Source organism: Nicotiana tabacum, chromosome 19 (genome assembly GCF_000715075.1).
Source record: "Nicotiana tabacum cultivar K326 chromosome 19, ASM71507v2, whole genome shotgun sequence".
NCBI lineage: Eukaryota > Viridiplantae > Streptophyta > Magnoliopsida > Solanales > Solanaceae > Nicotiana > Nicotiana tabacum.
In genome coordinates, this window is record NC_134098.1 from 49594163 (window position 1) to 49622048 (window position 27886).

The window sequence follows — 27886 nt, forward strand, 5'->3', positions numbered from 1 at the left end:
GACCGAGATATGAAATTACTACCCAAATTCGATGAATGCCAGCTTGACTAGATTCCACAAACTCAGAACGTCGAGGCGGACAACCTCGCCAAATTGGCCGCCGCAACAAAAACCATAACTCCTGGGGATAAGAGCGTGGTACATATCCTCAGCTCGACATTAGACCACATCGAGGTAAAATCTGTAAAATTAACTTGGGATTGGCGTAATTTAATTGTAAACTATTTGCAGGATGGTACCCTCCCAAATGACAAAAAAGAAGCCAGGAAGTTGAGAACGTAAGCCGCTAGATACAACCTCATTTACAACGACTTGTATAAGAGAACGTATGGCAGCCCCTTAGAAAAATGTTTGGGCCCAAATCAAATCCAACACATCCTCGAGGAAGTCCAGGAAGGCCACTGCGGCAGTTATTCCGGCAATCGAGCACTAGTGAGGTGCCTCATACGGGCTGGATATTATTCGCCCACCATGAAGAAAGACACCCTGAAATTCATAAAGAAACGTGAGCGGTGTCAAAAATACGCCCCAATAATCCACCAAGCAGGCGAACACGTCCACTCTCTCACCTCTTCATGGCCATTCATTAAGTGGGGAGTGGACATTATAGGACCGCTTCCGCCAGGATGAGGTAATGTTAAATTCTTTTTAGTTTTGATTGACTACTTCTCTAAATGGGTGGAAGCCCAAGTTCGCGAGCAAGAGGTAATCGCCTTCATATGGAAAAACATCATTTGTCGATTCGACCTATCTAAAAAAATAAGCTGCGACAACAGACCCTAGTTCACGAAAAGAAAAACCACCGAGTTTTTTGGAAAATGGCACATTAATAAGGGACTTTCAACCCCTTACCACCCAACCGACAATGGGCAAGCAGAGTCCTCTAACAAGTCTATCTTAAACATCATGAAGAAGAACTCGATGAGGCAAATGAAATATGGCCGGAAATACTCCCAAAAGTATTGTGGGTGCACATGACAACCCCATAAACAAGCACAGGATAAAAACCTTACTCCCTAGTCTACGGGACGAAAGCGGTCATACCAGTCAAAGTCGAAGAACCCATTCTAAGGTACTCTAATGAAAGCGGCACCAGCATTAATGAGAATAGGAGACAAGACCTCGACGAGGTTAAGTAGCGACGAGATATGACATACATAAGAATGGTCGCCCAGAAGCAGCAAGCAGAATGCCACTACAACAAAAAGTTCAAGGTACGGTTACTCAAATCGGGTATTACATGCTCAAAGCCAAGACCCAAGTAGGTTGAGATCAACGGGAAGGCAAATTAGGAGGCAATTTGGATGGACCATACAAAATCATAGGCAAGGCGAACAAGGGTTCATTCCAACTGGAGACTATGGAAGGGAAGCTCCTACCAAACTATTGGAACGAGGAATGCCCCGTAAGTCGTACTCTTTTTCCCTCACTTGAGTTTTGTCCTAGCAGGGTTTTCTCAAGGAGGTTTTTAACGAGGCGACAAATAGGACATTTCGAGTTTGAGTACACGAGAACGGACACATTTTCATTGCCCGACTACTCGAAAAATCTCCAAGTTGAACAATGAAGGGACTAGATATATTGGGACTGGAACGCCAGCTATCACCCAAAACTTGCAATTATCTCCAAAAACGCCTCAGGGAGAAATGATGTAATCGACGCAATGATGTTAAAATAAATGAGATACCCGTTCATTGAAACTACTCTTCTGAAAAGATACGTTTGACCAGCTCGAACAACTCCTATCGGACCTTGGCCTCGACCTAATACAAAGGTACGTTCGACCAGCTCGAACAATACCTATCGTCCCTCGGACTTGATTTAACTAAAAGGTACGTTCGACCAGCTCGAACAACATTTATTGGCCCTTGGCCTCGACCTAACGCAAAGGTACATTCCACCAGCTCGAACAATACCTATCAACCCTTGACCTCGACCTAATGCAAAGGTACGTTCGACCAGCTCGAACAACACCTATCAACCCTTGGCCTCGATTCCACTAAAAGGTACGTTTGATTAGCTCGAACAAATTTTATTGGCCCTCGTCCACAACTTAACGAAAAGGTATGTTCGACTAGCTCAAACAACTCTTATCGTCCCTTGGACATGACTTAACAAAAGTGTATGTTCGGCTAGCTCGAATAACACCTACCGTCTCTCAGCCTCAATCCAACTCAAAGATATGTTCGACTAGCTCGAACAATACCCTTTGGCCTTAGGACTCGATCCATCTCAAAGATATATTCGACCAGCTCGAACAATACATTTTAGCCCTCGGCCTCGATTTAACTCAAAGGTAAGTTTGACCAGCTCGAACAACACCTATTGGCCCTTGGACGTATCTCAACTAGAAGATAGCAATGAAGTAAGTACAAAAGCAAAACACACAAGTACAAAAACAAGAATGCACAAAGATAAAAAGGTACATGCGAAACAAAATCCATCTTTTATATTCATGAAAGAGTCTACAAAGGCGCCCGATGACACCGACAAAAGAAATAGTATAGAAAAGCTAAAAAGGGCAAAATATCTAATGGCCATCACCACCCTGGTCTCCACTGTCATCTCCATCCTCGTCTCGATATACGTAGAGTTAGACCCAGCACTGTCCTTGAGCTAGTCAATGCCTCCTTCATCATAGTACTCGGTATCAGGCTGAGGTGTGGTAGGATCATAGCCGCAGGCCAACCGAACCTCACGAGCTTTAACTCGGGCTTCTTCCAAGGCCACCTCAAAGACAAAGCTCGTCCAACCCAACTCTTGAATCACCTATGTTAGCTTTGGCAAGGGTCCATTCTCATACTGCTCTCGAGGAATGGTAGGAAATTCAGAGAGATGAGAAGTAGAGGGTCGTTCAAGAAATTTGGCATTCTGGCCCTCCACAATAAAAATTCGATCAACTAGATCAAAGTTATATTTCTCCAACTCACCAATTCTCTCCTCAAGCCTAGCTTCCCTAGCTTCAGCCGTCGACTGTAAATTGTCCCGATCAGCACGAAGGGTTTTGTTCTCCAATTCTAAATAGCCTTTTTTAAGCCTCTATTCGGGAGGACTCCGCCTCCTCGAGTAGTTGATGCTTTTTAGCTACCTCTCTCCTGAGCGCATCCATTTCAAACAGGCACCCATCCAACTGGATCTGCAGTTGATCAACCTGGCTTTGAAGGTCGTGGCACTAGGCCTCCACGCTATTTCTTAGCTCAAGCTCTTTCTCCTTCCTCTTCAATGCCCCCTCGAGAGAACTAAATTACTCCGCTGATGCGAGAAACTCCTCGTATATATTTCTTAGCTCTTCCCTCAGGGTAGGCACCTCGACCCCCTCGCGAAGACGCCTCTTGGCATCCTTATACTTCCCGCGTAACTCCCTGTATTTTGTCCGCAACTTTTGATAGATTTCATTTTGCTTTTTCTGTCTCCGCACACTCTCGAGCACTAGGATAACGATATACAAACACATACAAAGAAAATAAGTAGAAAGAAAGACTCGAAGGCAAAATAAAACAAGGAGAAGATGAGAAAGGAAGAAACTTACTTTGAGAGCAAGGTCGACGATGCTTTTGGATAGGGTGTTGTCGTTCAGCTTGCCGAGAGTCTTGTGCTCGGCGTTAGAGTAGAAGGAACCGAAGGCATGAATCACACCCTCGGTATCCTTGAGAAGATCATGATTCATTGGAATTGTGATGGTCCTCAATCCCCCTTCTACACTAACTTCGACCTGTATAGTCCCACTATCAATCATCTCAAGGTATTCAGGGTCAAGGTCGGAGTCAGACTCATCGCCGAAGAGTTCATCTATCCCATCATCCTACTCAGTGGTCACCTTGCTTTTTCCCTTGTCGGCAGGAGAAATCTCCTGAACCGGTTTAGAATACAAGGCTTACCCGTACCCAGGGTGTGAAGAACCATCACCAGAGGCACCTACATCGGCCTCCTCTTCTAAATTAGGCATCCACAACAGCCTCCTCCTCTAAATTAGGCATCTCCTCCTCTTCAGGTCGACGGCGGCGGGCATACCTTCTCCTGCTTTTACGACTTTCCTCTTACGAGGCCTTAAGTCTGCGTCATGCGAAGAAACTTCCTCATCCTCAATATGAGGCAGAGCCGAGGAAAGGACGGGTGTAGCAGTCGAGACGGAGGCAAATGCAAGTCTAAACAACAACAATGACGGTAAAATTCCCCTACTGATGATCATCTCCTTTTTATAGAGGAAGAATCTCGAAATTGGAGCGGGTCATCATAATGGTAGCCAAAATCAAAATGGCAGAACCAATGAAAAGGCTGCGTGTTTACCGATGCGATGTATTGGGAACATGCGTCATCATGACGAATGACGTGATGATGTCACGTCCCTTCGATGACAGGCTTGTTCCATAAGTTAACCGAGAAGATTAAGGGTTTGAAATATATGTCTCTCGAAGTGCCACATCATGTGTGCCTTACGACGACTACAACCACTATTATCTGCTTATTGAACCCGCCCACAAGGACGACCTTGATAAGTGGAGGGACTAACTGTATGGGCGAAAAACTTCACGCCATATGTTGATCAGGTCAACAGAGATAAAGCCTTTGAAGGCTGTGATGTGATGATGATATGATATGTTAATCTGATTCCAAAAGGTCGATGTCATGTGAAGAAAGCAGGTCATCGGTGAGGTCGAGGTGGCTCAATAAAAGACGAGGACGAGCATCCATCATCGGCGTGCAGTAACTGCTAGTTTAAGGATTTATATCCCCTAAGGAATATTCCGGTGAATATTCCTCTATGTTGTATTATCTAGGGTTTTGTAGCCCATGTACCCTTATAAATAGGAAGAAATGTTGTTCTAGAAAGGGGATTGAACACTTTTATAAAGAACAATATTGACATTCTCTGAAGATTTTATCTCTTAATCATACATATACAAAGTTTACCTTTACGTGTCCTTTTCTATCTTTCACACCCAATCCAAGAAGAATCGGAATATTCAAGTGCTTATCATTATCCATCATTGTCAGAGGAATCAGTGGACAAATCTCACCCATGTCGGGTGAACCTTGGTCCATTATTTAATTAAATGTCATTTATTGTCATTTGTTGATATCCTTTACATTCTTGAATCATTTATTGCTACATTATTACTCCGAGATATTATTAACTAATAACACACGTTCGATATTCTTCACAAATATACTAGATGTGGTATTTGAATATTAATATTGACTTAGATTAACCATTATCTTTATAAATCTAATTCTATAAAAACCTAGATCTAAATTTTAGGTCATAGAGTGGGGTGGGGGGTGAGGGTGGGGGGGATTGAAGGGATGATGGTGGGATTGTGAAATCCTCTTATGCTCTTCATGTTATGCAGATCTCCATGGTGCTTTTTTATTTTTTATTTTCAACAACAAATATAAAACGTCTACATATGCACTACATGTATCTTTACTTTTTATTAAGTTTTAATGTTGTTTGGAATAAGTTACTGAATTTTAAATTACTGAATAATTTTTTTATATTCACAAATATAGGATTTGAACCAAAGCTAATGGATATATATATATTCTCTACGGGTTCGGCTAAAATCCAGTAGTTTTGATTCAACCCAGTAACTTAAGAGGATTAGAATTACGATCTATAAATTTTAAATCTTAGCTCCACTTCTGGATCATGTAAGGTACTTTACATTGTCTATTTAAGCAACAATGAATGAATCTCAAATGTCACTTGATATATACACAATTCATAAACCATTGGTTATAACTTATAACATTGTTGATTCAAAGCATACTGGAACATGTATTGCAATTAATGTTCTAGAAATACTTCTATTTTATGGTGTTATTGATAAGTTTTAACTATCACATTGAATGATGCTTTTGCTAATACCAATGCAGCAAATATCTTAAATGTTATAACTTGCTCGATTAATGACTCAAATTTTCATACTAGATGTGCATGCCATATTTTTAACTTGGCTGTAAAATATCGTATTAATTTATTTTTTGATTCTTGTGCTAAAATCCAATATGCTTGCGACTATATTATTCGTACTAATAAAGCACAAAGAATTCATGAATTTAAGATTGATATGCATATGTTGACCTTCCAGTTAGAAAAAATTCAAAGAATATTTGTACTAGGTAAAATTTTACTTATGAAATGCTAAAAGTTGCTTATAACTATCAGTTGCCTATACAAATAGTATCTAATGCATTTAATGCTAAATCTATTGATCAAATTATTGGCTCTGATTGGGATTACATCTGTGAGCTTACTGAATTTTTAGAATAAAATTATTATGCTACAGAATAATTTTTTAGTATATATTATCCTACTGTTACACAAATATTATGGTATATTTGTGGAATTTCTGTTGTAATTGCTAAGTATAAAAAAATGATGACTATGCACTGGCCGTTAATGAAATGATTTCGAAATTTAAATTGTATGTTTTCTTATTCCTCAAGTTCATTTAATTTTTAATATACTTAACACATCTTTAAAATTAAGAGGTGCAAATGGACTTGTTTGTAAAATTTATAAGAGTTTATAATTTTAAAAAATGAAAAATCAAGTGTCAAAGATTGCCAAGCTAGTATGCATGTTGATGCCAAAAATGTTTGATACGTATAAAAATATGGTAACTCCAGATAGTATACATGCTCCTACTATTTCTAAGGCTAGAGTAGAAGATGTGCGGGAAGGTATGGAGGATTTAATATGTCACGGCCCAAAATACATTATAGGTCGTGATGGCGCCCAACGTTGCCGTTAGGTAAGCTAACAATGAACTACTAACTTGATTAGGCATTTTATTATTTTCGAAATCATGAATCTTATTAGATACAGAAATCAACTCATTACAATTATGGAAACTTATACTTTAAATAGAATAGATAATAAGAGTGTATAAATGCTATGCAAAATCACCAACGACATCTAGAACATCCCAAACCCCGGTGTCACAAGTGCATGAGCATTTACTAAGGAGTACGATAATAATACAACATCTGTCTGGAATGTAAATAAGACAGGATAGAGTTAACAATGCGATGGAGACTCTATGGGCTGCGATACGTGGCCTGGAATGTAACTCACCATAAAGTATCCTCAGCAGTTGCGCATATGCGCCAAGATAACCACCAATTTAACCTATCAGATCCTGCACATTTAGTGCAGAAGTGCAGAATGAGTACGTAAATCAAGGCATACCCAGTAAGTATCTAGCTTAACCCCAGAGAAGTAGTGACAAGGGGTAGACATCGACATTTACTAGAGGTCCAATAAAGCAATATAATAAATCATAAGCAGATATAAAGCACACAACAATAGTGGGATAAATCTGTATCAAGTGCCAGTATCAAACGGATAAGGAATACCATATAAAATTCTAGGCATCAGTGGAAGGATAATCTCATGAATATACAGACTGCCAGCGATATAACGCACGATTATGCCAAGGTCGTTCGGCCCGATCCAGAATAATATGTACACTGCCAAGGGTTGAGCGGCATGAACCATAAATGCATCTATTATACTGCTGAGGCGTTCGGCCCGCTCCACAAGAAAGGAAGAAAATTATCGAATTACGTGACACGTGCTTACAATACAATACATGAGCACAAAGTGAATATAACCTTTACCGTTTCTCAAATAACTTGCCAAAAACTCAAGGTGACAAGACTCGGTCTAATATATACATATATTTAAATTATAATTTCAATTAATTAAGTTAGCAGAATGAGTTCAAATAATTCAAATATTATATGATAAAGTCCTAAGTCTACCCGGACATAAACATGCTTTAGCTACGTACAGGCTCTCGTCACCTCGTGCGTACGTAGCTCCCACAACTAGTAGCACATAATAATTACATAGCCTAGAGGGTAGTTTCTCCCTCACAAGGTTAGACAGGAGACTTACCTCGCTTTGAAGTTCCATAACCGGCTCCAACGCCTCTTTAACACCTCAACTCAAAGCCAAACATTCCAAAACTAGTCAAACAACGTGCAAATCAATCAAAATATACTCCAATGATTACAATTTAACAATTTATAATGATTCCCAACTCCGCTCGAAAAGTCAACAAAGTCAACCCTCGGGCCCACGTGCCAGGATTTCAAATATTTTCAAAGATAAACATTACCCATATTATCACGAACTCAAATATATAATTTATTCCTAATTCCATGTCCAATTTTGTGGTCAAAATCTAAAAATACCATTTTTAGGTTTTCTTCCAAAAATTCCATAATTTCTATCAAATTTTCATGTTAAAATCCATATATAACCCTTGTATTTACTCAAAACGGTAGGAATAACTTGCCTTATGATATATGGCGAAAACGATCTTCAAGAATCACCCCAAATCGACCCATGTACACGAGCTCCAAGAACTTAAAAGCAATGAAATGAGCTCAAAATCCTGAAAGTAGGTGTTTAATACACTTGCCAGGCCTCCTTCTTCACGATCGTGGTCATTATCTATGCGATTGCGATTAACAAAAGTTACAGCATCATTTTCCTTCATCGCCATCACGGCCAAAACCTCGCGATCGCGATGTACAAATTTTGTTTCCTCTTCACATACACCCTTTGGTATAATGGGTATAACTTTTTATACAAAATTCCAAATGACAAATAGTTTGGATTTTTTGAAAAATAGATTCAAAGGGCTACAACTTTTGATTTTGGATTATCCCCAAATTCCTTATAGATTACAAGATATAAGCTCCCGAAGTCAGACCACTGACAGCAGAAAATCCTTCTACGCGATCGCGAATTTCCTTCCATGATTGCGATTCACAAGGCCTAGAACAACGCTTTGCTCTTCGCGATCACGGCCCTTTCTTCACGATCGCGAAGAAGGATGCACCAGATCTTAAAAACTGCATCTCAAACATGGCTAAATGACCTGTAGCACATCCGAAAAACACTTGAGGCCATCGGGACCCCATCCAATCCCAATCATTCCCAAAACATGATGCAAACTTGCTCGAAGCCTCAAATCCCACCAAACAACATCCAAACTACGAATCAACGATCAAAGCACCTATTTCAACTTTTAAACTTTACTGAACGTGTCCGAATTACGCTTAAACATTCCAGAATGACGCCAAACTTTACGTACAAGTCACAAAATCACGATACAAACTTACTCCAAGGCTCAGAATCCCAAACATCAATAAAATCAAAATTCACTTCAAATCAATCTTAGGAAATTCTAAAACCTTCAAAATGCCAACGTATCGCAATAAGCACTGAAATGCTTTCGGACCACCCGATACTCAACTCGAATATACGCCCATGTCCGAAATCATCATACGAACCTATTGGAACTTTCAAATCCCGATTCCGGGGTCGTTTACTCAAAAGTCGAACCTTCGTCAACTCTTCCAACTTAAAGCTTCTGAATTGAGAATTTTCTATCAAAATCAACTCTGAACTTCCCGAAATTCGATTCCGACTACGCGTACAAGTCATAAAACATGAAGTGAAGCTACTCAAGGCCTAAAACCACCGAACGACGTGCTAGAGATCAAAATGACCGGTCGGGTCATTACATAATAGGTCTTGATTTTACTATTGAAGATAAATTTGATGATTATCTTAATCAGGGATTGGAATCTATTAAAGACGAAGTAGACAACGAGCAACTTTTAGCATGGTGGAGGGGGAGTGGCAAGGAATTTCCAACACTTTCAAGAATGACCAGAGATATGTTGACTATTCAAGTATCGTCAATAGCTTCAGAGAGTGCTTTTAGCGCGGCAAGATTTTAAATCAGAGATCATAGACATTCATTAGCGGAGGACAACCTAGAGATTTTCATCTTTTTCAAAGATTATATTTATTCTGCAAGAAGAAACTTTGGTTTTGAAGACTTAAGCAGTAGAGAAGAAGAATACAACAAGATACTTAGCACTGGGAGCGGTGATGGCACGGAACATCAAGCGACTATCAATTCTAGAGGAATGTCTCATATATATTATAGAAAAGTTACAACAAAGCTATATAAAAGCTTGTAGATATTAGTATGATAATGTGTAATTAGCTATTAAGAGGTATAGTTCAAACAGAACCCTTCTTAGAAGGTGGCTGTATAGATTATGTGATTTTCAAAAGACTTGTATTTGCATGAGAATTTTGAAATTTCTATTAAATAAACTAAAAGACTTTAACCTTGAATATTTTTATGAATTGTCTTACTTAGTTACTTCATAGATTGAGATTATATTAAATAAATTACAAGTTTATTATAGATACTAAAATATTTCGTTACAAGTCGTTTGATTTAATATTTTATAATTCCTTTACTTAATTTTTTTATAATTTATTAAGTTTTAAGTTTATTAAAAAGGTCAAAAAACTAGCCGTTGTAAACTTTAAAAACTTAGTAATTGTCAAATTTTAAAAAATAATCGTTGCTATCTATTAAAAAATAGTCGTTGCCAACTTTAATGCTTAAATATTAAAATTAATAAAAATTAAAAAAATGCCCACTTAGGGTCCATGTCATGTCCCATCTTGTCCCATTTGTTAGTGGGATGGGACGGGCCTAGTAGGTTGTTCCGTTTGTCCCATTTCGGATAAGGCCATATCCCTTTGGTCCCGTTAAAATGTCTTCACGTCCCGTCCCGGTAAAATCATCTCGACCTATCCTGTGGACAACCATATATTTACATAATCAATCAACAGTAAACCTGAATAAAAAATAGAGTTAGCACCCACACTCCGAAAAATAAATGGGCTTGCTGGTCAAATTAAGGGATGCTATGTAACGACCCAATCGGTCATTTTGCTTTTTAGATCCTTGTTTCCCTAAATAAGACTCCCCGTATATGCTTTTACTATTTTATGACCTGTGGGGATGGTTGGTTCGGGTTTGAAAGGGTTCGGGTTGAAATCAAAACACTTGGTTCCTTAGTTTGGCTTTTAAAAGGCTAAGTTTGACTTTGGTCAATATTTTGAGTAAACGACCTCAGAACCGGGATTTGACGGTTCCAATAGGTTTGTATGATAATTTTGGACTTGGACGTATGTTCGGATCAGGTTTTGGATGACCCGGGAGCGCTTCGGCGCTTAATGTTGAAAGTTGCCTTATTGAAGGTTTAAAAGTTTTTAAAATTTGCTTTGGAGTAGGTTTTGGTATTATCGAGGTTCGTTTGGGATTCCGAGCCTGGAAATAGTTCCGTATGGTGATTTAAGACTTGCACGCATAATTTGGTATCATTCTGAGTAGTTTAGGCATGATTCGGCGTGTTCGGAGCAAGTTGAAAGAACTTTAAGTTCACAAGTTGAAAGAACTTTAAGTTCACAAGTTGATTCGATTTGGTTTGGGATGTGATTCTTAGTTTTGGTGTTGTTTTCCATGTTCCGAGGGTTTGATCAAGTCCGTCTTATGTTTACAAACTTGTTGGTATGTTTGGACTGGGGCCTGGGGGGCCTCGGGCGCAATTCAGACGATGCACAGATTGAATTATGGCACAAAAGGGCTGTTGGTGCACTAGTTTTGGCGTACTTGCACCTGCGAGCTTTTGGTCGCAGGTGCGAGCCAGCAGATGCGTGATTTTGGCCGCAGAAGTGGATTTGGGGCAACTGGCCAGTGGTCTGCAGAAGTGGAGAAGCACGCGCAGAAGCAGCCTCGCTTCTGCGATGGATCGCCCGCAGATGCGAAGAGGCCGCAAATGCACTTCACCATCCGCTGAAGCGGGATCTCGTCCGCATAAGCAGCCAGTGCTGGTCCTAAAGAATTTTGCAGAAGCGGACCAAGTTCCGTAGAAGCAGTAGCGCAGATGCGGCCCAGGGACCGTAGATGCGAAAGTCCTGCTCGGTAGAACCTTCATTTAAGTCGGGACTCAAACATTTTGGGTTCATTTATTGCATTCCTTGGGCATTTTTTGGAGCTCTTAGAAAGAGGTTTTCACTAGCTATTTGAAGTAAGTAATTTCTATCTAATGTAAGTTAAATACATAGATTATGGGTAGATTTTAACATGAAAATTTGTGAAAATTATGTGTTTAGATGGAAAAAAACCTAGGTTTTGATAAAAATAGAATTTAACCACGAAAATAATTATGGGATGAGATGAAGATTATATATTTGAGTTCGTAAGGTTATGAGTAACGATTTTCTTCGAAAATTTCCACAATCTGGTGTCACGACCCAAACTGGAGGGCCATGACTGGCACCCGGGTCATACCTGCCGAGCACCAACACACATTTTATCTAACATTTCTTGTTATCTATAAGGGCCGACGAGATCAATATAAATGGTAGATATGAATCCTAAACAACCAACAATAACTGATAATGGCATGAACATATATAACATGGGCCGACAAGGCTGTCATGAAGTTATGTTTAAGGTACGAGCTCACAAGTTGCCATGAGAGACTATACGACAAAAATCAGTCGACAAGGCAATCCAAACTATACATGAGTCGACACATGTCTATGAGCCTATAAAGGAACATAAGTGCTGCAACATTGCCAGAACAGGGGCTCGACATACCCATAATGTCTATAACAAAAAATCATACCAAGACCACGGCAAGTCCGGAGAAGGGATCTCGCCAATAACCGCTGAATTAGGCAGCCTACTATGGTGGGGGAGCTTCACCTACCTGTCTATTAGGACCTGCAACATGACATGCAGCATCCACAAATAAAAAGGACGTCAGTACGAATAAAGTATTGAGTATGCAAGGCAGGAAAGCATAAGTAAGAACATTAACGTAAATAGGGATAGGGAATATACAACCTGTAACATCTGGGTACCTCTGAGGGCTACTGACATGAAATGCATGTCATCATATCATACCCGACCGTGTATATATATATATATACATAAACTTTTAAAACATACACCTCTATGGGCATCATCATCAACATATCATACCCGACCGTAATAGGCTCGTTAAAATTATACCCGACCATCATAAGGCTTGGTAGAATCATACCCGGTCACGTGGAACTCGGTAAAACCCAACTGATCGATGGTTGCACAATAGGTGCAGTACCCGGCCGACTATAGCGCGGCTCGGTAGAGTAAATTAGATACATATATATGATGCGTGTTGGACTCATTGGAATCATATTTTGAACCTTTCGGAGTGACGTAAGGTCGGTATCCTCCGTACACGTTATTAGGATTAACTCTTCATCAAGAACCTTATAAGAATCAGGAAGTACCAACAACATTGATAACATAATAATAAGAGAAGTAACATCGACATCAATCGTTCCATAAGAAGGGAAACAATATACGTATTGATAGCTTCTAAGAGTGGAGTATCTTTGGAAGCTCGTTCATTACATTATGTACAATCGGAGTGATGCAAAAAAGGAAAGGGATAGCCTCACATACCTTTTATACACTTCTTAACCTCAAGCTATGAAAATTTCACGACTCCTTAGTCTATAATAAGAGAAATGACATTATCATTATCGTTTAAGCGTCATAACTATTATGTATCAACTGCAACCTATTTTATGATGAAACGGATAGCACATCCCTATTTATATGACTTCACACAAGATAAAACCCCACAAAACATCCCAAACAACATCAATAATAATCATATTGAGCCTCACAAAATAGTCCATCAACCAACAACATTACTAACAAGCCTTTCGATATATATCTCATAAGTTCTAGCTTTAATGACTTGGCCGTAACTTGGATAATCTTAAATACATGTAGGGAAAGAGGTTACTTACCTTTAAACATAAATAACAACTTCAATTTTACCTTAATTGACCACGAAATATCCCTTCAATGCTGCCACAAGAACAAGGAAGCGAAACTAGCAATCAATTAGGGTTTTTCGGCACTAGAATCACTTTAGAAGACTTGAAATAACCTAGGGTTGATATTGAAAACTTGAGGGAGTATTTTAAATAACATAAACCACTTAAAACAACCTGCCACACGATCTGGAACAACACAAAAATCAGTAACAATAAGAAGAACAAGAAACTTATTAGCACCACGGGATTCCCGACACTTGATTTGTGTTGTTTGCCCTTTGTTTTGGTCTTGGATCATGAGAGGACCTTGAGAGAGTTATTTTAGGGTTCTAAGGTCTGAATATACTTAAAATGAATGACTTAAAATAGGGTTGAGACGTGTTATATATATCCATATGTCTCAACCGCCTATGTGGGGCCCATAGAGAGTTGCTTGGCGCAGTCTCGCGAAAATGCGAATATCTCTCTACTCCGAGATCATATCGACAAACGATTTAATGTGTTGGAAACTAGAATCATAGATATTAAAGTTTGTGGGTAGATCACTCCATAATTCCAATTAAATTGGGAGAAAAGCTTAGTAACATTTGACCTAAAGTGTAAGTAAAATTATGAACATAAGTTGCGATAACTTTTGTCGACTTTTGTTTCATAACTCGCTTGACTTCAAGACTTATGATACGGATATTATATGATTCAAATACCTTAAAATAAAACCTCTTGGGAATTTTAATCACCTTTAGTTTTACCCGAGAATACGGGTTACAACATCCTTGATTTGTTTAACTTCTAATACTTGTTAACCACTATTATACATCCTTGTATCGTTTAAGACCAATAGGATTAACTTCTTATCATCTCAAAGATAATATCTTCTCGAATTTACATCGACTAACTTATGGCGTGATCTAACGTACACAAATATGAGTTGTAACATCCGGGCACGTGGGTCCGGGTGTGAATTTTAGGAATCTTTCAATTTGGGTTCGATAATTACTCAATTAGTTAAATTATGAACTTTTGAACATGTATTGATTAAATTATACAACATTTGACTAGTTTCAGATTTTTCAGCACCGAGTTGAGGCATTAGAGTGAATTTGAGACCGGAAAACGAGCTTTGAAACAAGGTAAGTCTCTTGTCTAACCTTGTAAGAGGGAATTTACTTCATAGATGATTTAAATTAATATTTGCCTCTAATTGTGCGGGCTACGTACACACGAGGTGATGAGAGTCCATGTGTAGCTACTATTTATGCTTACGTCCTGGTAGTTTAGGACTCAAATCATGAATTACTTGTAATGTTTGCACCCTACTTGTTAATTAAAGTGCCTGAATTATATTAGAACTTGTTAGAGGAATTGTAAAAGATCAAGTTTCACTTTCTTGAATTTTGAGCGGATTACTTGACCGTTAATGGATATTGTATTACATTGTGTATTAGCCTTGTAATAACGTTTAAGTCAAATGTTCATAAAGTATCTCTTCTTGTGGAGCGGGCCGAACGCCTCGGCAGTAGATAGGTGCATCTATGATTCGTGTCGCACGACCCTCGGCAGTGTACATGTTATTCTGGATTGGGTCGTACGTCCTCAGCATAATCGTGCGTGATAATACTTGGATTTTAATTATTTATTTGATATCATATCATGGCTTGAGAGGTTAAAAAAATATCAGACAGAAAGCTATTTGAGATTTAGCATGTGTAAAGGAATTATTTATTTCCTGGTTGCTATGGAATTGCTGTAGTTATATACATAACCCATGCTTATTTGGAGCATCTTTATTTTTATTGTTGGCCCATAATAAGTGTCGATGTCGACCCATCGTCACTACTTCTTCGAGGTTACACTTGATACTTACTGGGTACATGATGTTTATGTACTTACGCTATACTTCTGCACTGACTGTGCAGGATCTGAGGCAGGTGCATTTGGTAATCACACCGGCGTGCATCCCCGTCAACTGGAGGCCTAGTGGTGAGTTGCTTCCTGAGCCGTTTCACAACACCTAGAGTCTCTCATTTGCATTCATTTCTGTTTACTTTTATTTCAGACAGTAGCTAGAGTTATGTATAATATATTAGTGCTCATACACTTGTGACACTATGTCTTGGCACACACTAGCATACTTTGTGATTTTGGATTATTACTATGGTTATGATTGCACTCAATTGCTTTAGTTTTATTTATTTAAATCTGCTATTTCTTAATCTTTTAATTAAGAAAAGGAATTTATTAAAAAGAGAAAACACGTGGTTAGTTCACTGTTGGCTTGCCTGGCGGTGGCGGTGGCGTTGGGCGCCATCATGGCCTAGAAGAGAATTGGATCGTGACAATATGGTATCAGAGCACTAGGTTCACGTAGGTCTCAAAAGTTATGAGCATGCCTAATAGAGTCTTGTGTATCGTTGAGGAGACGTCCGTACTTAGCTTCGAGAGACTATAGGGTGTTAGGAAACTACTCTTTCTTCATCTCATATCGTGCAGTTGGTGTTGTGCTAAGTATCTTTCTCTTATTCCTTCACAGATGGTGAGAACGCGCACGACGGATATACCCGATCATGGAGGAGTTGCTCCCCCTTTTGCTAGAGGCTGAGGGAGAGCTCCAGCTCATGGTAGAGGACGGGGGCATCCTAGAGTTGCTCCAGTTATGACACTAGTGGATCTAGTAGAGGATATTATTATTGAGGAGCAGGGCGAGATTCCTGCAGCAGAGCCAGCCCCGGTAGATTTCATGTCCGCACCAGGATTCCAGGAAGTCATGGGTCGTATGCTACGGTTCATGGATTCTATGACTCAGGCTGGTTTATTTCCAGCAGATCCAGCCATATCTCAGGTGGGAGGGGGAGCACATACCACTACCGCTCAGGATCCAGGGCATGCAACTGCCGTGTATCAGACCCCGGGCGTACTGCCTGTGGGCGGAGTCAAGCCAGTTGCAGCAGCTATACCTGAGCCCAGACCAGTTGCGGCCTGCGATCTGCAGAAGCTATTGGACAGATGGACCAGGCTTCATCCTCATGTCTTTAGAGGTGAGCGACATGAGGACCCCTAGGACTTTATTGATCGGTGCAGGGACAGACTACACAACATGAGGATATTGGAGTCCCATATGGTGGATTTTGCTATTTCCAGGTGGAGGGCAAGGCCCGTAGGTGGTGGCAGTCATATCTTTTTGGCAGACCAGCAAATTCTTCTCCCATGACTTGGGACCGGTTCATCCGTATTTTTCTGGATAGGTATATTCCGCCCTCTCAGAGGGAAGAGTTACAGTTTCAGTTCGAGCAGCTCCAGCAAGGTCAGATGTCAGTGACATACTATGAGGCGAGGTTCTCTGATTTGTCTCGCCATGCACTTATGATACTTCCTACCGATGTAGAGAGAGTGTGGAGGTTTGTTGCAGGTTTGCACACTGATATTCAGGCCACCATGGCCCGAGAGGTTGAGATGTGGACTTCTTACGAGCTAGTTGTAGAGATAGTTTAGAGGATCGAGGGTGTACGTTAGCGTAGCCGGGAGAAGGCTACGAGGGATAAGTTATTTCGGTATTTTGGAGAGTTTAGAGATGCCCCGACAGGGGGAAGAGGCCAGTTTGTAACGGGTCAGTCTAGCAGGCCCACATATCCAGCACCGCCGCCACCTCGGGGTGCTCCCGTGCGACCTTATTTCAATGCCATGCCAGAGAGTTCCTACTGCCCACCAGCTATTCAGGGTTCCTCCAGTGGGTATTTAGGCCATTAGGGTCAGACTTCGGGTCAGTAGTCCACCGTATCGAGAGGTTGTTTCGAGTATAGGGATCTCAGTCATGTGTGGAAGTTCTGCCCCATGCTTCAGGGCAAGGTAGTGCAGTAGGGTCAGCAGCCTATTATTCCAGCACCAGTTGTCTCGCCAACCGTCCGACATCCCAGAGGCATAGGGCAGGTGGGTAGGGGACGTCCTAGAGGTAGAGGCGAGTTAGGTGGTGCTCCAGCTAGGTTCTATGCTTTTCCAGCCAGAATAGATGCAATGGCCTCAGATGTGGCGATCACAGGTATTATTTCTGTCTGTGGTAGGGATGCTTTGGTACTATTTGATCCAGGGTCTACATATTCATATATTTCATCTCTGTTTGCTCATTTCTTGGGTGTTCCTCGTGAGTCCTTGGGTATTCATGTTTATGTGTCCACATCGATGGGTGTTTCTGTTATTGTGGATCGGATCTATCGGTCCTGCATTGTTATCTCCATATCATGCCACTATTGATTGACATGCCAAGACCGTTACCTTGGCGATGCCAGAGTTTCCTAGACTGGAGTTCGTCTGTCAGTGCATCTAGTCACGTTATTTCTTTTATGAAGGCTCGCCACTTGGTCGAGAAAGGTTGTTTGGCTTATCTAGCTTATGTTCGGAATACTACCACAGAGACTCCGGAGATTGATTCAGTGCCCGTAGTCCGGGGGTTCTCCGATGTATTCCCCTCCGATCTTCCAAGCATGCCACTAGATTGTGATATTGATTTCTGTATTGATTTGGCTCAAGGTACCCAGCCTATCTCTATTCCATCGTACTGCATGGCTCTAAGAGAGTTAAAGGAATTGAAGGAACAGCTCGAGGAGTTGCTAGAAAAGGGGTTCATTAAACCAAGTGTATCACCTTGGGCTCCACCGGTGTTATTTGTGAAGAAGAAAGATGGGACTCTGCGGATGTGTATTGATTACCGCCAGTTGAACAAAGTTACTATTAAGAACAAGTATTTGTTGCCATGTATTGATGATTTGTTTGACCAGTTGCAGGGTGCCAGGGTGTTCTCTAAGATCGACTTGAGATCAAGGTACCTTCAGTTGAAGATTAGAGATTCAAATGCTCTGAAGACGGCTTTCCGAACTAGATATGGCCATTATGAGTTTCTAGTGATGTCCTTTGGCTTGACTAACGCCCCGACGGCTTTATGGATTTGATGAACCGGGTGTTCAGGCCATATATTTACTCGTTTGTCATTGTCTTCATTGATGACATTTTGACCTACTCACGTAGCAAGGAGGAGCACGAGCAACATTTGAGAGTGGTGCTCATACCTTGTGGGAACAAAATCTATATGCTAAGTTCTCCAAGTGTGAGTTCTATTTGGATTTTGTGACATTCTTGGGGCATGTTGTATTATGCGAGGGTATTAAGGTAGACCCCAAGAAGATCGAGGCAGTTCAGGGTTGGCCTTGTCCTACCACAGTGATTGAGATCAGGAGCTTCCTAGGGTTAGCAGGTTATTATCGTCGGTTTGTGGAGGGCTTCTCGTCTACTGTGGCATCTTTGACTATATTGACCCAGAAGGATGCTCCATTTTCGATGGTCCGATGATTGCGAAGCGAGCTTTCAGAAGCTCAAGACTGCATTGACTTCAACACCAATGTTAGTGTTGCCTTCCAGTTCAGGGATATATACTGTGTACTGCGACGCTTCACACGTTGTTTTGGATTATGTATTGATGCAGGAGGGGCGGGTTATTGCATATGCTTCACGTCAGCTGAAGCCCCATGAGAAGAATTACCCCTTACATGATTTGGAGTTGGCCGCGATTGTTCATGCTCTTTATGGGGTATCCTGTGAGGTTTACACTGATCATCGCAGCTTGCAACATTTGTTCAAGTAGAGAGATCTTAATTTGAGGCAACGCAGGTGGCTTGAGTTACTAAAGGATTATGATATTACTATCTTGTATCATCCGGGCAAGGAAAATGTAGTTGTGAATGCCTTGAGCAGAAAGACGGAGAGTATGGGTAGTTTGGCATTTATATCAACGGAGGAGAGGCCACTAGCTTTGGACATTCATTTCTTGGCTAACAGACTTGTGAGGCTAGATATTTCAGAGCCCAGTCAAGTTCTTTCATGTCGTTGCTTAGTCTTCACTATTCGAGCAGATCAAGGCTCGCCAGTTTGATGATTCGCACTTGTCGGTTCTCAGAGAGATGGTACTGCAGGGTGGTTCCAAGGAGGTTATTATCGGTGAGGATGGTGTTCTACGACTCTAGGGTCGCCTGTGTGCCTATTTCCATCATATCATATAGAGGCCCTCAATTTACTTCGCATTTCTGGAGGGCAATACAGAGTGAGTTGGGGACCCGGGTGGAGCTCAACACAGCCTTTCATCCACAGACTGACAAAAAGTCAGAGCGGACAATTCAGATCTTGGAGGACATGCTCAGAGCGTGTGTGATTGACTTCGTAGGGTAGTGGGATCGATTCTTGCCTTTGGCTGAGTTTGCTTACAATAACAGTTATCAGTCCAGCATCGAGATGGTTCCATTTGAGGCTTTATATGATCGGCGATGTCGTTCACCCATCGGATGGTTTGAGCTCGGCGAGGCTAAGTTATATGGTACTAATTTGGTAAAGGATGCCTTGCAAAAAGTAAAGTTGATTCAGGAGCGACTTCACACAGCACAGTCCAGACAGAAGAGTTACGCGGATCAGAAGGTGCGTGATTTGTCATTTATGGTGGGCGAGGAGGTTCTCTTGAAGGTATCGCCGATGAAGGAAATCATGAGGTTCGGGAAGAAGGGCAAGTTGAGCCCAAGGTTTATAGGCCCATTAGAGGTGTTGAGACGAGTTGGGGAGGTTGATTATGAGCTTGCTTTGCCTCCCAGTATATCGGGAGTTCCTCCAGTTTTCCACGTGTCTATGCTCCGGAGGTATCATGCCGTCATGTTGCATGTGTTAGACTTTAGCACGGTTCAGTTAGATGAGAGCCTGGGTTATGAGGAGGAGCCAATTGTCATTATTGATATGCAGGTTCGCCAGTTGAGGTCCAAGAATATTTCTGCAATAAAGGTTCAGTTAAGGGGCCAACCAGTCGAGAAGGCAACTTTGGAGGCCGAGGATGACATGCAGAGCAGATACCCACACCTATTCAGCACTCCAGGTATGATTCTAGACTTGTTCGAGGACGAACGTTTGTTTAAGAGGTGGAGAATGTAATGACCCAACTGGTCATTTTGCTTTTTAGATCCATATTTCTCTAAATAAGACTCCCCATATATGCTTTTACTGTTTTATGACCTACGGTGATGGCTGGTTCGGGTTTGGAAGGGTTCGGGTTGAAATCAGAACACTTGGTTCCTTAGTTTGGCTTTTAAAAGGCTAAGTTTGACTTTGGTCAACATTTTGAGTAAACGACCTCGGAATCAGGATTTATGGTTCCATTAGGTTTGTATAATGATTTTGGACTTGGGCGTATGTTCGGATCGGGTTTTGGATGACCCGGGAGCGTGTCGGCGCTTAATGTTGAAAGTTGCCTTATTGAAGGTTTAAAAGTTCTTTAAATTTGGTTTGGAGTAGGTTTTGGTGTTATCGAGGTCCGTTTGGGATTTCGAGCCTGGGAATAGTTCTCTATGCTGATTTAAGACTTGCACACAAAATTTGGTGTCATTCCGAGTAGTTTAGGCATGATTCGGCGCGTTCAGAGAGAGATAAAAGAACTTTAAGTTCATAAGTTGATTTGATTTGGTTTGGGGTGTGATTCTTAGTTTTGGTGTTATTTTCCATGTTCCAAAGGTTCGATCAAGTCCGTCTTATGTTTACGAACTTGTTGGTATGTTTGGACGGGGCCTCAGGTGCAATCCGGACAATGCACAGATTGAATTAGGGCACAAAAGGGTTGTTGGTGCACCAGTTCTGGTGTGCCCGCACCTGCGAGCTTTTGGCCGCAGGTGCGATCTAGCAGATGCGTGATTTTGGCCGCAGAAGCGGCTTTGAGGTAACTGGCCAATGGTCCGCAGAAGCATTCTCGCTTCTGCTATGGATCGCCCGCACGTGCGAAGAGGCCGCAAATACGCTTCACCGTCCGCAGAAGCGGCTAGCGCTGGGCCTGAAGAATTCCGCAGAAGCGGACCAAGTTTCGCAGAAGCAGTACCGCAGATGCAAAAGTCTTGCTGGGCAGAACCTTCATTTAAGTCGGGACTCAAATATTTTGGGTTCAATTATTGCATTCCTTGGGCAATTTTTGGAGCTCTTAGAGAGGGATTTTTACTAGTGTAACGACCCGGCCAGTCGTTTTGAGAATTTAAGTCACGTTCAGCGGCATAAGGTCTTGAGCACCTTCATATTATATGTATTGACTTGCGTGCATAGTTGAGTTCAGTTACTGGATGATTCAGAGTTAAATCGAAAGAAGGATTCTAGTTTTGAAAGCTTGAGCGGTAAGAGTTAACCGAAATTTGACTTTTGTGCAAACGACTCCGAAATTTTAACCCTTGCTAATCCTGCATGGCCAAAGATTGTCGAGACAGATGCGTCTAATATTGATTACGGAGGGATTTTGAAACAAATAAATCCAAATAATAATCATGAATACTTGATTAGATTTCATTCTGGAAAATGGTCTGAAGCCCAGAAAAAATACGCTACTGTGGCTCATGAAATGTTAACTATCGTTAAATGTGTTTTAAAATTCCAAGATGATTTATACAATCAAAAATTTTTGATAAAAACTGACGCTCAATCTGTTAAATATATGTTTAACAAAGATTTTAAACATGATGCCTCAAAATTGATATTTGCAAGATGGCAGGCTCAATTAGTCCCCTTTGATATTGACATTCAATACAAAAAGGGAATTGATAACTCTCTGCCAGATTTCTTATCTCGTGAATATTTATAGGATGGAACCCCCATGGGGTAGAGGTAGAGGTAGAGGACGGGGAAAATCATCCCGACAGACCCCTTGCTTGAGTAAAAGGTTAGACCTTCCATACATTCATTAAACTATATAAAAGAAATCTTGTATATTTCGATTCTTATATCCTTACTGATTGTGCGGATTACCGCCAGTCTTTAAACATAAGGATACTGAATTAGCTAGATTGGGTACTCTCAATCGTGTTAAAGTAGAGATCTTTAACTGGTGGAAGCCTCGGTGGACATATAATAGTCAGCAGAGGTGTGAAACAATTCCAGTTCCCGATAAATCGGTGATCTCTGTTTTAGCTAGATTGAGAAGGCCGTGCGGATTACTGCCATTGTTTCTTTCTACTTCTAAAATTTATGCAATTGTTTAAAAATGTAAAGCTATAGAACGTTATTTTTGGTGTTGTTATTTTTTAAGTTTATAAAAGATCTAGGGTTGTGACTTCCACCTGGGTGGTTACCTAACGGGTTGTGGGCTTTAGGGCATGTTTCGTTGGTCGGGGTGTAATATAGCAATCAACACGCGATTACCCACTCGATACCTCTCGGTAGTTAGAGTGGTTTTGCCCAATTTGGCTTTCTCAAGTCCAAATGGGTAATTCACAAAACCGTTGATATATGCTCAAGTCGGGTCTTACTATCTCTAGATTCAACCATTTAATTGGGGCTATCAATTTCTTGAGTTCACCCCAATTTCTTGTTAGCCAAGCTTTCCTAGACTTAGTCTCTCTTTCTCAAGTAGAGACCAAGTCAATTAGGCATGAATCAATGTTTGCAACCATTAATTCCTAAATTCAAGCAAGAACTAGGTTAAATATCATATACCTAACCTTAAACAAGCCCTAAATCAAACACCCATTAGGTACCCACACTAGGGTTGAGTCATAACCCTAACTAGAGATTTAGCTACTCATAGGCAAAAATGAAGAAACTAAGGAAGAGGATAAGATTAAACTCATAATAGATGATAAAGGGATGAAAATCCAATGTTAAAATGATAAACTAATACAAAATTTCCCAAAACAGTAAAGGAAAACGGCTATATACTTTCTGGAGTTCAAACTTAACCTAAATTTGACAAAAAGAACTATTTATACACAACTAAAATTATCGGACAAAATTGCCCCTACGGAGGTTCTGCGGCCACACAATTCTGTGTGCGGTCCGCACTTTGAAGCTGGGCTTGACAGGATGGACTTCTGCGGCCGCACAATTCTGGGTTGCGACCACATGTCTTCAGATTTTGCGGACCGCATATTTTTGAGTGCGGCCGCACTCTTGAATTTGAGCTTGACAGGAAGGACTTCTACGAACCGCACATTTCTGAGTGTAACTGCACTCTTGAATTCTGCGGCCGCACAATAATAGTGTGGTCCGCAGTTCTTCGTGGACTCAGAACTCCATCTCTCTGAACCTCATCTTCTGCGGCCGCACATTTCTGAGTGCAGTCACACTCTTGAATTCTGCGGCCGCACAATAATTGTGCGGTCTGCACTTTGCAAAGGCATTCTGTCAGAGGTCCTTCTTAGTCTGCAGCCGCACTCAATATTGTGCGGTCCGCTCTTTGCTCTTTTTATTTGGTTTTAGTTCTTGTCCAAAAATACTCCTTCTTGAGTTGAATTTCATCATTTTGGCTCTTTTTCCAATGCTCCTACAAGTAAGCATATTTTATCAGTTTTCGAGAATACCTTTAAGCATTTCTAATCTAAAGCTAAAGTAAAAAAGTGCAAATAAGTAGTCAAAATCCCTACTTATCAACTCCCTCAACCTTAAATTTTTGCTTGTCCTCAAGCAAATAAGGTAATTCTTACCTCCACAAGAAAAGTGCTATTTCAGCTGGCCTAAGTTGCATCAAACACACATTAATTGTGACCAACAATTACCCACACACTCATGAATTATCAACAAGGCCATGTTTTGAATGTTAAAGCACAAATAGCTCTAATATGACACTTGAGCATCAAGAGTTGATTTTACTCATCAAGGAAGTTCGCACTTTCATGCAGGCCACTGTGGATCCCAAACTCCTCCTCATATACTCTCCATAAGCTCATCTCACTCAAGAATGTAGCACTCAATTCAATGATTCGTGAAAGGTTCGCTCATCACTCTCAAAGGAATGTCTCAAGTATGGCTCTAAGTACCATATGCTTGCCCCTCATGTAGATCACCACTAATGTAAGCTTACTCGGCTTGAAATCACGTAAGGCTTTTTCGGCATGTAATGAAGGCTTTTGGACTAAGGAGGGAAATGTTGGAATGGAACGGGTTCATCTTTCCTTTAGCACTCCATTTTCTCTTTTTGGCTCATACTTTGCCGACTCTTTGAGTCATTTTCTTTTTCCTTAGGGGAACTAGAGAGAGTTGACATCTCTCTTTCTTGGTCATGATATTAATATTCTCCTTCTTTGTTTTCTCCATGCTTTGCACTATTGCTTTCTTTTGAATCCTTTCAACCCTTCAAATTATTCACTCTCTTTTGTGTTTTTTTTCTTTTGTTCTTTCTTTCTTTTTCTTTGCCTTTCCTTTTATTCATTTCTTTTCTCTTCTTGTGCCTCGATACCACTTTCAAACTCCTCATCTCTCCCCCAACTTATGTTTTTGCCATTTGTTTCTCATGAGTGCTAAGGAAAGCTCGGGTGCCAAGATAGGGTCACTATAAAACGGGTAAAGGCTTGTAACATGGTTATCGATAGGGGTGTACGTGAGGCGGTTTGGTTCGATTTTTTATTAAACCAAAATCAAACCAACTATGTCGGTTTACTAAATTTATAATCAAATCAAACCAACATAAACTCGGTTTTTTCGATTTCGGTTATATTCGATTTTTTCGGTTTCCTCAGTTTTTCGGTTTATTTTTTATTTTCCTTTTTAATTATATTATGCTTGAAAAAGAGATCAAATAATCACCAATTGTCCGCATGATTATTATTCATTAAAATAATATATGAGGAATAGCAATTGTTCGTATTAATTATAATTTCAAGACCTTCCATAATAGAAAATGACAACAAACATGTGATAAACCAAAAGATACAACCCAACTTGTAGTTTCACAAAAAATATTAAGTTAATTAAAGTTGGCCAAGACAAAAGTTAGAAATAAGCAGCAAACAGCCAAGCACCATGAATAGGTTGACACTATTTTGTTTAACTGAAGTTCTAAACTAATCAATACTCAAAGGGTCACCTGGACATTCTGGAAAAAAAAACAGTTACATGTTAAACAATATAAAGATAGAATCAAATTCATTATGAATTAAAGATATAAAATTACCTTCTTCAACTTGCTCAATTTTCTTAATTTCTTCTAGATAGTCTTGAAGCTTGCATTCCTTCTTAGAGAACCTTTAACATTAAGCAGTAATTTCATCACAAATGTAAGTGAAATATTGGATTGAAAGAACACAACTCGTAACATCAAATTTCAGGACAAACAATCTAAGATAACAATTATACCCAAATTTAAAGGGACAAAATAACATAATTGGTTTAATCAAATACTTTAGCTTATCAAATTGTGTTGGAGCAGTAAGACTAATATGTAATTACAAACTTGAACAGTGGCTCGGAGTTGCAAAGAAGGAAGCTCGTCGTGAAGTGGATGGAAGGGTTTTCACTATTTGGAATTTTTTGACTTTGGAGTTGGAAGATAGAAAAGATACAGAAGAATGAAGACAAGGAATAACCTATTTTATTGTCTTTTCTTATTGGGTTTTAGTTTGGGCTTCAAATTTAGGTTGTATAATTAGAATCTATTAAGTGGATAGTGAATTTACAAGCCCACAAATAAATAATATCTCAAGACATTAAAAACTATAAAATAATTTAGAAAATACTTACAAATTAGATTTTAATGATTATTTTTTATGTATAAATTTATATATATATTATGTCGGTTTGGTTTAGATTCGGTTTGACTTTTTTTTTTTTGTTAATACCAAATCAAACCAAGAGTGATCGATTTTTTATTTTCCAACACCAAACCAACCAAACCAAACCACAAGTCGGTTTTTTTCTTCAGTTTGACTTGGTTCGTCGGTTCGGTTTGGCTTGACGGTTTGGCTTGTACACCCCTAGTACTTATCAAATGAAAAAAGCTTTAGGCTCGAAAGGGTTGATTAAGGATAACATCATTGGTGGGAAATGGAAGGTTTCAAAACGAGTCACGGAGATCCTACAATTACTTATCAAGCCAAGCAAACTTAGAATTTCGCCTAAAAACACATTCGGGGAAAGTTCTAGACCATTCGCACGGGTACTTGGACTTGTAACAAAATATCTCACCTCTCACACAACCGGATTGTTAAAGAGGATAGAGTCGTGGTCCCACAACAGCCGTATTCAAGATTGAAGATCGCTAATGGTTCAACTAAACCACTTGATGATTGCCTAAGTCAACACAAGAGTCACAAGGTCACTAACTAGAGACATTTCTTTCCAAAAGCTTATTTTTAACCATAAGCGTGTAGTTAAGTGTGTTGGTACCAAGTAAAGCATATTTGACCCTTTTTTTTATTCATTAACACTAATGTTTCTACCTAAACATCAAAAACGGACTCAATCCCTTAAGAAGGTTGTCACGCCATCCATCGTTGGGAAGAGCCACCCAGTTCACACAAAACCCACCTTTGGAAAGAACCGTGGTATTAAGTAAACCAAAGGCTTATTGCTCACTTAAACATAAAAAGAAGCTACCGAATTAAAAAGAAGCTATTAATATAAATAAAAAGCTAGACTACTAAGAAAACAAAATAAAAAAGCTATGAAATAAGCTACTGAAAGTAAGACAAATGAATATACAAACCGAAGGGAATAGAATATATATATATACATCAAAAGAGAGGGAGGAATATATACATAATGAAAGAGAAAATAAAGATAAAATAAAAATAATATTAAAGTTATTACAGGCCAATGTCATCAAATCAAACCCACCAAAATAGACCACCCCCTGAATAAAAATAAGCATTGTCCTCAATTCTTAGCAAAATCAAAATAAGAGAGGATAGAGAGTAAAGACAACTCTCTATATGGTCTCAGGGTGCATAGCAGTATCACCACCCTCAGGCTCCTCCAACTGGATCTCATCATCCTCTACTCGGGTAACAACAAGGTTGGTGAGCATCTGAAGCACCTCCTCGGCAGTATGGGCAGCAAGGTCTAGCTCGTCAAACTGGCCAGCTGGTGCCTCTGCTGATGGTGCTGATGGTACTAATGGATTTGTCTCCATCAGTAGGTCAAATGGTAAATCACCAGTTGCTGCAATCTTTGTCACCTCCTTTCTCAATCTCTCCACTGATTTCTTCGAGGCCTTGGATTTTCTCATCTTCTTCACTTGTTTGCCCAACTCCTCAATCCCCCCCCCCCATGTGCCACCATTGTATCCATAATGGTCTTCTAGTTGTCCATGATCTTCTTTAATGTTTTCTCCACTAACGGAGGAACCTGTGGTGCTGCTGGTGTAGAAGACTGTGTTGTAACAACACT